A 13,004-nucleotide genomic window follows, 5' to 3' on the forward strand; every position below is an offset into this window, starting at 1 on the left:
TCTATGGAATGGAAATATGGTAACACATTCATAGATGCAATTATTATTTCTGTGGCAAGTACAAAAGAGGAGATAGAAGAAAATGTTTATATTTGGATTAATGTTGGTCTAGAACACAGGGGGTAATCACTTATTGTCTCCACAGGTCTGCCTTATCTCCACCTCTAGGCCAGACTTGCTAATCCACAGGGTAAATATCTAATGATTCTGAAATGAGTTTGGACTTGCTTGGGGCCAAAAATCTGATTTTTTTTTTTGTGAGTCAAATCTTCCTTGCCAGAGACCCACTGGGAGGAAGTTTTACTTTGAAAACCTGAGTAAGTAATTATTTTATCCTTTTTGTTTTTAACTGTTGTTGGTTTAAATCATTTGTTTATCATCCATATTTTTGTATGCACTGTAACAATTGTTTTGCTCATAATAAATATTCCTTTATTAAGTTCTGCCTTTGTCTGGTTAAGAATCACAATACCTGAAGAGACTAATTAGTGTTTTGCAATTTCTTAAATATTGTGCTAAGTTGTATATGGTGGGTTTTTATTATTAAGTCACCTGGGGGACCAAAGCACCCCATTTCTAAATTGTCTTGGTGGTGGCAGCTTTAAAATAGTAATATTTATATTATTATGGTTAAGTGTGGTTACACCAACCACACTTAACCATAATAATATAAATCTTACTATTTTAACAGGATTTTATCATTATTTCCGGTCTAGTGCAGATAAATAGTGAACTTTAACCCTTTCAACACCACAACTACGTAACGCACACTCTTGAAGTAGGGTGCATTCATGACACTGCCTTTTTAGGCAGCATTTACAATTTTCTAGCCACCACCGGTGCAGCATTGGATATAAGGTAAGTAAAATGGCTTTGTTGTGATACTTTATGTTGGCTCAAATATCTAAATAGCTAGGAAATCACTCTGTTATAAATACAAATGTGTAATTCTAATATTAGAGTGTTCCTTTAAGAAATTATATTGTTTTATAACTTTAACTGGACATTAGTTACATATGTGTTTCTATTGTTGCTCTAACATAGGTATGCATTCCTTATTTTTGTTTTTGCTAATTTACTTCATAGTTATAATGACTTGCATAATGTGATGAGGACACTATATTCATTTTGTAATTGCATTTTACATTTCAGATGATACTGTTAATAAAGATAAGGTTTACTAAGTTGTCATTTCGCATAACACACAATTCAGCCTTACATGTTGAATACTTTTTCAATTATTTGTTCATGTGAATAGACTAATAGACATAAAGTGATCAAACAAGAAGGGGAGAGACTTACTAATGTGAAGAATAAGGGAGCCAATAATGTGAGAAAAGAGAAGGGGGCAAACTAAAATGTGGAATGATGATAGTATAATGGCTTTATAAACTAAATAAATAGTAAATTGGGAGATACACTACATAGATGGGGACTGGATTGAGAAGGCTAGGTGATGGATAAGTTGGGAAGACACACTAAATTGAGTGGCAAGGTAAAGAGAAATATAAGAGTGAGCGTGTGGGTAGAAATATAAGCAAAACAGAACATGCAAAATAGAAATACACTTACATTCTTACATACTGCACATATAGTCACACACATACATGAAGACACTGTCCGTAAATGACTGCAACTATGCCATGGAAGGAATCCATATCTCCACTTCCCCCTGCCTTTACATACACAAAAATTCTGGTATGATGTTTGTACACTGCCACAACTAACTCCATATTTGAATAAAACATGAATGGGGCTATTTAAGAAGACAACTTTAGCTAATCACTAAACGTATATTTTGGTGGTGTAAGGTTAAATATAAAGAATTTTGGAGGTTAGGTATTAGAGAAAAACAATTTTAGGATAATTGAACATTTAAATATTTAGATATTAGAGACATTTGGATTTATAATAACGTTTAGCATATGGCTAGATATTTTTTATCTAGAAATATGGATGTTAGAATGATTTTTTGTTGATGGTTCTCCTTCCATTCTGTTTTACAGTTGTGTTACTGGTACCTTTTCACTTAAAGACTTTGTGATACAATATTGTTTAATCAATATTGAAAATCTGACTAATTTATAACTCCACTAAAATTCTGCATGAGGAAATATCTGAGGGCTATATTCTTAATAGAAGGAATTGGTACGATTTGTACATCTTCGCCAAAAACATTACTTTTTTATGTAGTCTCGTAAGATCATATAAAAATTATATTGGTTAAACTGATAACTTCCCATCAGAATCAGGATATACAACAAATGAGTTAGTGACATAGAGTTACTTAGAGAGAAAAAAAGCAATTACTAAAATGAATAAAAATTCTGTGAATGCTTACAGTTTGACTATGCACTTAATTCTAATATTTTGACTTTAGAGAAAGCAGTATAAAAATATCCACTATATCACTGAATACTTTGCAGCATGTTATATAGATAATTATATTATAAACAAAATATAATATAAATGAACATGCGTTAATTAATTTTTTTAGAAGGCTACTTAAAGGAACACTATAGTCCCTAGAACAACTACAGCTTATTGAATTTGTTCTGGTTAGTAGAATCATTACATTCAGGCTTTTTTCTGTAAACACTGTCAGAGAAAATGACTTTTCAGAGAAAATGCAGTGTTTACATTACAGCCTAGTGATAACTTTACTGGCCACTCCTCAGATAGCTGTTCCTTCCTGGGTCATGGCTGCCTAAAATGCATCCAAATATTCAGTATCTCCTCCCTCTGCATGCAGACACTGAACTTTCCTCATAGAGATTCATTGATTCAATTCATCTCTATGAGGAGATGCTGATTGGCCAGGGCTGTGTTTGAATCATGCTGGCTCTGCCCCTGATCTGCCTCCTTGTCAGTCACAGCCAATCCTATGGGGAAGCATTGTGATTGGATCAGGCTACCACTTCTGATGATGTCAGCAGACTGCCTGTTTTTTGTGAGTCTAACAGCATGCAGAGTTACAGCTTCAGGATTGAATACAAGAAGATTTGGCTATATTTATGGAGGCATGAGGAGCCCAGGGGGACTAGATGGTGGTGTTAACACTATAGTGTCAGGAATACATGTTTGTGTTCCTGACCCTATAGTGATCCTTTAAAATCACCTGTGACCGCAAATACATAGGAGGATTTAGTTTCACCATATGGCCAAATCATGTTAAGCCCACAACTACTTATTACCCCAATATCGCATTATAAATATACACATCAATATGCATTGTAAGTACATACACCAAGTCTCTATCATTTTAATTGCTTCGTTTTGACACTGCATTTTTTTTTAATTGCGTGTTTTTCTCACATTAGTTTTACATTATATATATAATAACAAAGTATTTAACCAGGAAAGGCGCATTCAGATTACTCTGGTTTTCAAGTACATCCTGGGGATGTTATCTTAGCCCAACATTCAGAGCTTGTTACTATTACCCAATTTAATGGCACTCATTTTATCTACCTCGGAAGAATGAAAGGCTGAGTCAACCTTGCCGGGATTTGAACCTGCAACCCAAGGGTTGAACAGATTCTACTGATGATTCATTAGCCCACTGAGCATATATATACAGTTGCAAGAAAAAGTATGTGAACCCTTTGGAATTATATGGATTTCTGCACAAATTGGTCATAAAATGTGATCTGATCATCATCCAAGTCACAACAATAGACAATCACAGTCTGCTTAAACTAATAACACGCAAAGAATGAAATGTTGCCATGTTTTTATTGAACACACCATGTAAACATTCACAGTGCAGGTGGAAAAAGTATGTGACTAATGACATCTCCAAGAGCTAATTGGAGTGAGATGTCAGCCAGCTGGAATCCAATCAATGAGATGAGATTGGAGGTGTTGGTTACAGCTGCCCTGCCCTATAAAAAACACACACCAGTTCTGGGTTTGCTTTTCACAAGAAGCATTGCCTGATGTGAATGATGACTCGCACAAAAGAGCTCTCAGAAGACCTACGATTAAGAATTGTTGACTTGCATAAAGCTGGAAAGGGCTATAAAAGTATCTCCAAAAGCCTTGCTGTTCATCAGTCCACGGTAAGACAAATTGTCTATAAATGGAGAAAGTTCAGCACTGCTGCTACTCTCCCTAGGATTGGCCGTCCTGTAAAGATGACTGCAAGTGCACAGCGCAGACTGCTCAATGAGGTGAAGAAGAATCCTAGAGTGTCAGCTAAAGACTTACAAAAGTCACTGGCAAATGCTAACAGCCCTGTTGGCGAATCTACAATACTTAAAACACTAAACAAGAATGGATTTCATGGGAGGATACCACAGAGGAAGCCACTGCTATCCAAACAAAACATTGCTGCACGTTTACAGTTTGCACAAGAGCACCTGGATGTTCCCCAGCAGTACTGGCAAAATATTCTGTGGACAGATGAAACCAAAGTTAAGTTGTTTGGAAGAAACACACAACACTATGTGTGGCGAAAAAGAGGCACAGCACACCAACATCAAAACCTCATCCCAACTGTGAAGTATGGTGGTGGGGGCATTATGGTTTGGGGCTGCTTTGCTGCGTCAGGTCCTGGACAGATTGCTATCATCAAAGGAAAAATGAATTCCCAAGTTTATCAAGACATTTTGCAGGAGAACTTAAGGCCATCTGACTACCAGCTGAAGTTCAACAGAAGATGGGTGTTGCAACAGGACAATGACCCAAAGCATAGAAGTAAATCAACAACAGAATGGCCTAAACAGAAGAAAATATGTCTTCTGAAGTGGCTCAGTCAGCGTCCTGACCTCAACCCGATTGAGATGAGGCATGACTTCAAGAAAGCGATTCACACCAGACATCCCAAGAATATTGCTGAACTGAAACAGTTCTGTAAAGAGGAATGGTCAAGAATTACTCCTGACCGTTGTGCACGTCTGATCTGCAACTACAGGAAACGTTTGGTTGAAGTTATTGCTGCCAAAGGAGGTTCAACCACTTATTAAATCCAAGGGTTCACATACTTTTTCCACCTCCACTGTGAATGTTTACATGGTGTGTTCAATAAAAACATGGCAACATTTCATTCTTTATGTGTTATTAGTTTAAGCAGACTGTGATTGTCTTTTGTTGTGACTTAAATGATGATCAGATCACATTTTATGACCAATTTGTGCAAAAATCCAAATCATTCCAAAGGGTTCACATACTTTTTCTTGCAACTGTATATATATATATATATTTACAATGCTCATCCAACAGATTATTTAAATACACTTTAGCTTATTTAGCACTAGCACTATATTGTTTGTATCCCATGCTGGAATTAGTGTAGGGCCCATTGATATTGGGGTACTGTCAAGTAGTGGTGGACTTAACACAATATGACCATATGGTTGAACTGAATCCCTATATTTGTTTGCTGAGAAGGGTGATTTTAAGTAGCCTCAGAAATTGAAAAACTGTACTTTTATGTTTACACTGCTCCTTAATCTGTTTTTTAATTCTGGTCTCCATGGCAGCTGAAAAATGTAAGTTCCGGGTGTACAATTCACATTTTTTCTTTATTATGTAGGTAATAGCTATGAGGAATCTAAAACAGCTTCACAAAAAGATGACACCTCAGAATATATTGACTGGATTTTGGACATTTTCATCATACTTTTATCTCCAATATTTTCCAAAATATCTGGGAATATGGTTTTCAAACGCATACACAAAATATTTTATGCTTGCTGTATATCTAATAAACTTTATGTGATCTACTGCAAGCAACCCCTGCTCACAAAATATATATTCAGATGGATTCCAAAGTTAAAGGAACACTCCAACATAAAAAAAAGTAATATATGGTTTAAATATTTGAAGTGTTTCTTTGCCCCTATGTATGCAAGGTTCCCCAATACAGCAAAAAAAGACAGTTAACATACCTTTTTTTCCAGTGGTGAGTCTCACCATTGCTCTGCTCCATCATTATCTTCCCTTCCTGTCAAAACTAGCACATGCGCGGCACTTGCCAATTGTGGCAACTGCTTAGATGTTTTTCATATGGATACATTGGACTTCCATGTAGAAACTCTCACTTCCACTTCAATGATAGCTCACGCAGAGTGAGCCAGAGTGAGATGAAATGCTTTAGGCACCTGAAGTGAACCTGTATAAAAATTGTTTAACCTTAACAACTATTTTATTGAATAACAGGGTAATTTTGGTTTTCAAACATGGACTTTCTATACAAGGCCATTGTGATATCTGAGCATTCAACCTGACCAGTATTTAAAACTGCCAGAACAAAATAAATACATTTTCTTTTTTTCTTTAACGTTTAGCGGCATACTCAACATATAACTTTCATTCCTCTCCCACTTGCTCAATTGCTAGTCAGGCTTGGAGTACTACTATATCATGATGCAATATAGCTCCCTCACTGATGTACCCCACTAATAAGCATATTTGGACAGGCTGAAATCCTTTGAATATTCATGTGCATGTGCGTGCTGAATGTAAACATTTTGACATTATAAAATACTATGATCAATGTCTGGATTGTATTGCCTGAATGTCCTTTAATGGTGCAGAATTGTTTTTGATAATCCATATTGGTGGACATTCAGACATTCAGTGATAAAGAGGCAAGGGATAATTGTGGCAGGTCACTGAGACTAAGTACCATGCCCACTGCTTATTTGTGTGTTTTCCCATTGTATTGTGTGGTCCCTCTGTGGGTTTTTTTTGTGTATCTGTATGTATTTCATGTATTTTGCCTGTTCCCCGTTCATACGAACGTCATACGAACGGAACCCGCTCGCCGCCCGAACGGGAACCTCCCTGATTTCCCATTTAAAACTCTCATTAGAACGTTATGAAACCGCAAAGGGAAATCATTAACGAATGCTCCCCTGGGTGGCCACCGGTTCGTATAGCCGAACGCCAACCAGGGGAGGCATTCGTAGCCCAAACTGGCCTGCCCGCACTGTCTCAGGTTCCCGTGCTGGGGATCACCCTATCTGCTCCTAACGGAGCTGTAATCACCACTCCCCTACCCAGGAGCGGCAAGATCAGGCTTGGACCGTCCCAAGGAGCGCTCACTCTGGTGCTACCTAAGTGGAATCCCTGAAACTGTGAGTCGGCTACAGAGAAAGAGTTCCCTTTCAAACAGGGTTTTGCACCCTTTCTCCTGATTGGGCGGCGAAACCCCTCTCCTCCCCGAGCGCCGATTAGTGCAGCCGAATTTCGCGCCCTTTCTTCTTATTGGGCAGCAAAACTCCTCTCATCCCTGGTTTTGCGCCTTTCAGCTGATTGGTTGTTGCTTGGCTTAGGCGCAAAGTTTGAATTCACCGGACTAAACCAAGCAACTCTATCGAACTAATTTCAGGGATGTAGACTTTAGAGAGCCCCAGACTTTAGATGATGATTTCCATCCGATAGCCCCTCTATTTGCAGGGAACCTATATGGGATCCCTGCAAATAGTAAAATGTATGCAACTGTGTCCTGTTGGTATCTGCCAGAGTGGGAGACGGTTATCATAACCCATCCCCCTTCTCCTGCCTGGGACAAAGGAAAGTGTATTGAAAAAGGAAGCCCCCCTGTGGGGGTCTGTGCATAAAGGCTGTGTGTACCAATAAAGGATTCTCAGTGTTGTAACCTCCAGAGTTGTGTTTTGTCCAGTTACTGGGGAGAAAAATGGATGCCTGCTTGTTGTAAGGGATCCTGAATGGGGGAAGGAAGGCTTTAGCGGTGGTAAACGGTCCGGTTACTTGGTGGTCCACTACAATAACCATTTACTCACACTCAGCTGCCTAACCCCAACTATGGAAACTCTCATCTCATGTTTACCAGAAGTTGCTTATATTTACTCATTCTGACAACATGTTCCACAGCTGTGTACTACCCACACTTTACTTGAAATTGTGCGTTTTAACACAAAATGTGGGGGAAAGATTGTATTTCACCTTACTGTGCACTTATAGCAACATTAGTTTATTATATATGCCATCATGAATAACAATTCCATTGTCTTCTACCAACTGTGAACAAATAGAGCAATACATTTTATTTACAACGGAGGAGAAACACAGATTAGAGGACAAGCATCAGATCACACAGGTTACACACAGGGACCAGCACTCTGCCAGATGAAAATTCTTAAAACTGGGAAGAGCATAAGTGCTAAATGAAACTAAAAGTGTGAATCGGGGGGCTGATTGACAAAGTAGAGCTAGAGGTGTAAAGTTAAAGGTAGAGGCATGAAGAGTAAACAAACGTTGATGGAGGAATGGGAGGCTGGGGTGAGGGGGTAATTAAAAAAAGGACTGAAAAAGGGGGCGTGTCCGAGCAGCGCATGTGAGCGGACGTGCGGGACGAGAGCTCTCCCGAACAGCGGCCTTCACAGCCTGATTTAGCCAATAACGCATCCCGAAAACGAGCCGACTATCGAGGGGACACACCACACACCGGCATGGCGTCGAGATCAGCGAAAAAATTTAAACAAAAGACGCTAAACTCGCACTTCGGAGTGCAACACACGCTGGAGCACGGTGACCAAGATGGCGCCGACAGGCCTACCGCACCGGCTCATGACTCCGACATGGGGGAACATACAGCAGATCACGCTGAACTCTCCAACCCAGCAACGGATCTCTCGGTGAGGACAATAATGCAGGAGCTGAAAGCCTCATTTAAAGCAGACATCCAGCAAATGACTGCAGAAATAAAGGCTGACATAAACAACATTGGCGAAAGAACAGCAAAGCTTGAAGAACGTACTGATGAACTCATAGACGCCCACAACTCCATGGCTGAGGCCTACTCCTCGCTCAAAACAAAACTTCAATCCCTGGAAGAGAGAGTAGCAGACCATGAGGATAGGAGCAGGAGGAATAATGTCCGCATTAGAGGTATCCCTGAATCAATCCAGAACTCTGATCTCACTAGGTATGTTCAGGACTTATTTAAATCACTGATACCCTCTTTAAACAACCTAGACCTGATGCTGGATAGAACACATAGACTCCCTAAACCTAAGCACCTGCCTCCAGATACCACTAGAGACGTAATCACCAGAATCCACTTTTATACAGTGAAAGATAGGATCATGCAAGCTTCCAGGAACCTGTCAAAATGGCCGGAATCCTACCAACACATTAAAATCTTCACAGACTTATCTTCCGCTACTATGCTTAAAAGACGCACTTTCGCGCCCATAACCACAGCACTACGGACTGCCAACATCCCTTATAAGTGGGGGTTCCCCACCAAATTACTAGTGAAGAGGAACGGAGCGGTCAGAGCTATCACCGATCTAAAAGAGTGCAAGCGCCTCCTGCAAGAATGGCAAATACCGCTTCCCCCCACGGGTGCAGACCACCCAACTGCCACTACCACCTCTGTGCCGCAATCTTTGGCCAATGAATGGTCGCAGGCTCGCAAGACCCACGGACATTCCACGAACTCTAGTGCTCCGACTACCTGATCCTGTTGTGGTCATGAAGACGAGATTTAAGGGAGAAAGTCGTACCATCTTGACCTCTAATAATGTAATGTATAGTCCTATGGTGTATTAATACTTACGGATTAGATCGCTTTATGACTGTTTTATATGTACACCCCTTGCTCTTCCCCCCCTGGCTAATGGCAAATTCACTGTTTAATCTGTTAAGCTGTTACGGGCGAGATGTAACCCGCTCCTTGTTAACCATACTTAATTAACTGATTTGTTAGACTGTATAACTTCTATGCAAATGTCTCAAATGAATCACCCCCAAGGCCTACTAACGGCCATGTTTATCCGTTGCTTTGAGCAGCTACATGTCACCTCCAGTGACATACGGAATGTTGTAAATAGTTTTCCCCCAGTTCTCCCTACCCCCAAAACAAAGGGCACATTGAATATGAACCATGGGTTATCCACGAACGATAGGACACGACTAGTGGGCGTCCACAAGTCCGGTAAAATATTATCCTGGTGGGAATCAAGAAACGGGGAAAGATGGGCAGCGAGCCTATACCCCGGCAGTAGCACACTCTTTACCCGCCCATATGTCGATTAAAATAATGTCCTTAAATACCAAGGGACTCAACTCTCCGAATAAAAGGAGACTAGCCTTAAATGAAGCCAAAAAGTGTAAAGCCCTCATAGCATACTACCAAGAAACGGACTTCACCTGGAAAGGCAGACCAAAATTTAACTCTAAAGACTACCCTCATGACTTCCACACTTGTTACAAAGCTAAGAAACGAGGTGTTTCGACACTGATCAGTAAAGATGCCGCATTCACATTAATACGCAAAATCAGTGATAAAAAGGGCAGATACTTAATTCTTCAATGTCTCATCAATAATAACCCCTATACCCTAATTAATATGTATAGTCCCAACACTAATCAAGATGACTTCCTGCTTATGATTTTAGCACTTGCAGATTTGTACAAATATGGGGAGATGATCCTAGGCGGTGACACTAATTTCCTGATCGATAGTAACATGGACTCCTCCTCTACAGCTGATATTTCAGTGACCTCTCTTAACCACAGAGCGGCACTAGCATCTAAGATATGTGACACCCTATCCTCTCACCAACTGGTTGACCCCTGGCGCATTCAGCACCCCGCAGAGGTCGATTTCACCTGCCACACTGCGGCACATAATAGCTATTCCCGAATTGATAGGTTTCTGGTCCCGGCCACTTACATGCCTAACATAGAAGAAACTACCATTGGGTTGATTTCGTGGTCAGACCATGCGCCCACCACAATGAGCCTATTAGCACCCTTCCCTAGCAAAGGCACAGGTTCCTGGAGACTCAACGAGTCGCTCCTGACAGACCCGGCCGTTATCGCACAAATAAAGGTAGACCTCACTAATTATTTTAACGAGAACACAAGTGAAGAGACCTCTGTAGACCAAATTTGGTTAGCGCACAAGGCATGTATCCGAGGCAGCTTCATAAAACAGGCAAGCCGAGCCAAAAAGCTAAGAATACAATGCCCTCATAACTGAAATTGCCCAATTAACACATTCCAATAAACGCAACTCCAATCCTAAGACGCACACACATCTTCTACAACTGCAATCAAAACTTAGAAATATAGAAATGGCCAAAACCACTTATGCTCTCCGCAGAGTTAAGCACAACTTTTTTGCCAATGGGAACAGAGCAGGTGCAAAACTGGCAGCGCAGCTTAAACGTAGAATGACGGCCTCCAGAATAGCTTATCTGGAAGATAAGAAAGGAGACCGCATCATCGACCCACAGGGAATAGTATCCAAATTTGCAAGCTACTACGGAGACCTATATAACTTAGCAACCGACCCCACTGTCACTCTACCGAACCCACAAACCATTCACGACTTCTTGGACGACTTAGACCTGCCCGGCCTGACTGATGAAGACAGAGAAATCTTGCAAGGCCCATTTACCCTAGAAGAACTGACTGATACCATAGCTCACCTGCCCACTCATAAATCTCCAGGCCCAGACGGCCTCCCCAATGCATATTATCAAACCTTTACCTCTCTCCTTTCTCCACACCTCTTAAAGGTCCTGAATGAGAGTTCCCAAAGCGGTACCTTACCGAAAGAGATGCTGCTAGCCCATATTTCTACCCTCCCGAAACCAGGAAAACCCCCGACACAATGCAAAAATTTTAGACCTATCTCCCTTCTGAACTGCGATGCCAAACTCTATGCGAAACTTCTTAGCAATCGGCTAGCACCGCTACTACACAAACTTATACATAATGACCAGTCAGGTTTTGTGAAGGGACGACAAGGCTCAGACAACACTAGAAAGATCCTCAATGTAATAGACACCATACAGAGACAAGGAGCGGAGGGCCTATTCTTGGCGCTGGACGCCGAGAAGGCCTTCGACCGCCTCAACTGGTCGTACATGACCGAAGTCCTGAAAAGGTTTAACTTCCCGGAGAACGTCATAACAAGCATTATGGCCCTGTACAGTAACCCAGCGGCCAGGGTGTCCCACAATGGCTTCTTATCCCAACCATTCACGATCACGAACGGCACCCGACAAGGGTGTCCACTATCTCCCCTACTCTATATTTTATCCCTGGAACCCCTAGCACACAAAATCCGGACTCACCCTGACATTCATGGAATTACCATACACGACAGAACATACAGCCTGGCGCTTTTCGCCGATTACATTTTCATAACCCTCTCTAAACCACAACAGTCTCTACCCCCACTTATGGCTCTGTTAAAAAGATTCGGTGACATCTCCCATTACCGTTTGAACCAAGATAAAACACAAGCATTACCAGTAGGAATGCCGAAATTAACGGTAGATTCACTTTGTGACCGCTTCCACTTTGACTGGAGATTGACATACATTACATACCTGGGGATGAAGATAGCATCCACTATACCTAAAACAATAACGCTTAACTACAATACCCTAGCCCTAGTGTGTAAAACTGAACTGAATAAATGGAAACATGTCATGCTCTCATGGCTGGGCAAAATCAATGCGTATAAAATGATGATCCTTCCGCGTATCCTTTACTTTTTTAGAATGTTACCCCTGAAACTCCCCGCCCAATACTGTAAAGACCTACAGAAACTGTGTAATACATTTGTCTGGGCAGGTAAAAAACCTAGGGTGCCGATACGACTTCTCCAACTTGCACCCAAATTAGGAGGAGTGGGCCTGCCGAACATTGGACAATATTATAAAGCTGCTGCACTGACTGGTGGCGTCCTCCTCCATGCCCAGCCCAACCTCTTACAATGGACGGACATGGAGAAAGCGCAATGTCCAAACTTACCCATCATTGACTATATGTGGACACCACGATGTCTTAGGACACAGAGACCCACGCTCTTTCCGACTACCTCCCATACTATAAACATATGGGACAAGTTTCTTTCGAGCCTAGGTCACCACGAAAAATTCCATCCAAAAGCACCCATTTCGATTGTTAAATCTGTGTCACAAAACATTCCACTTCACCTCTGGACCAATGCAGGGATCACTCACATATCTCAGTTAGTGAGGAATAGAGAAATGATCCCCTTCCCAGAA

This window comes from Pelobates fuscus, chromosome 2 (genome assembly GCF_036172605.1).
Source record: "Pelobates fuscus isolate aPelFus1 chromosome 2, aPelFus1.pri, whole genome shotgun sequence".
NCBI classification, from domain to species: domain Eukaryota; kingdom Metazoa; phylum Chordata; class Amphibia; order Anura; family Pelobatidae; genus Pelobates; species Pelobates fuscus.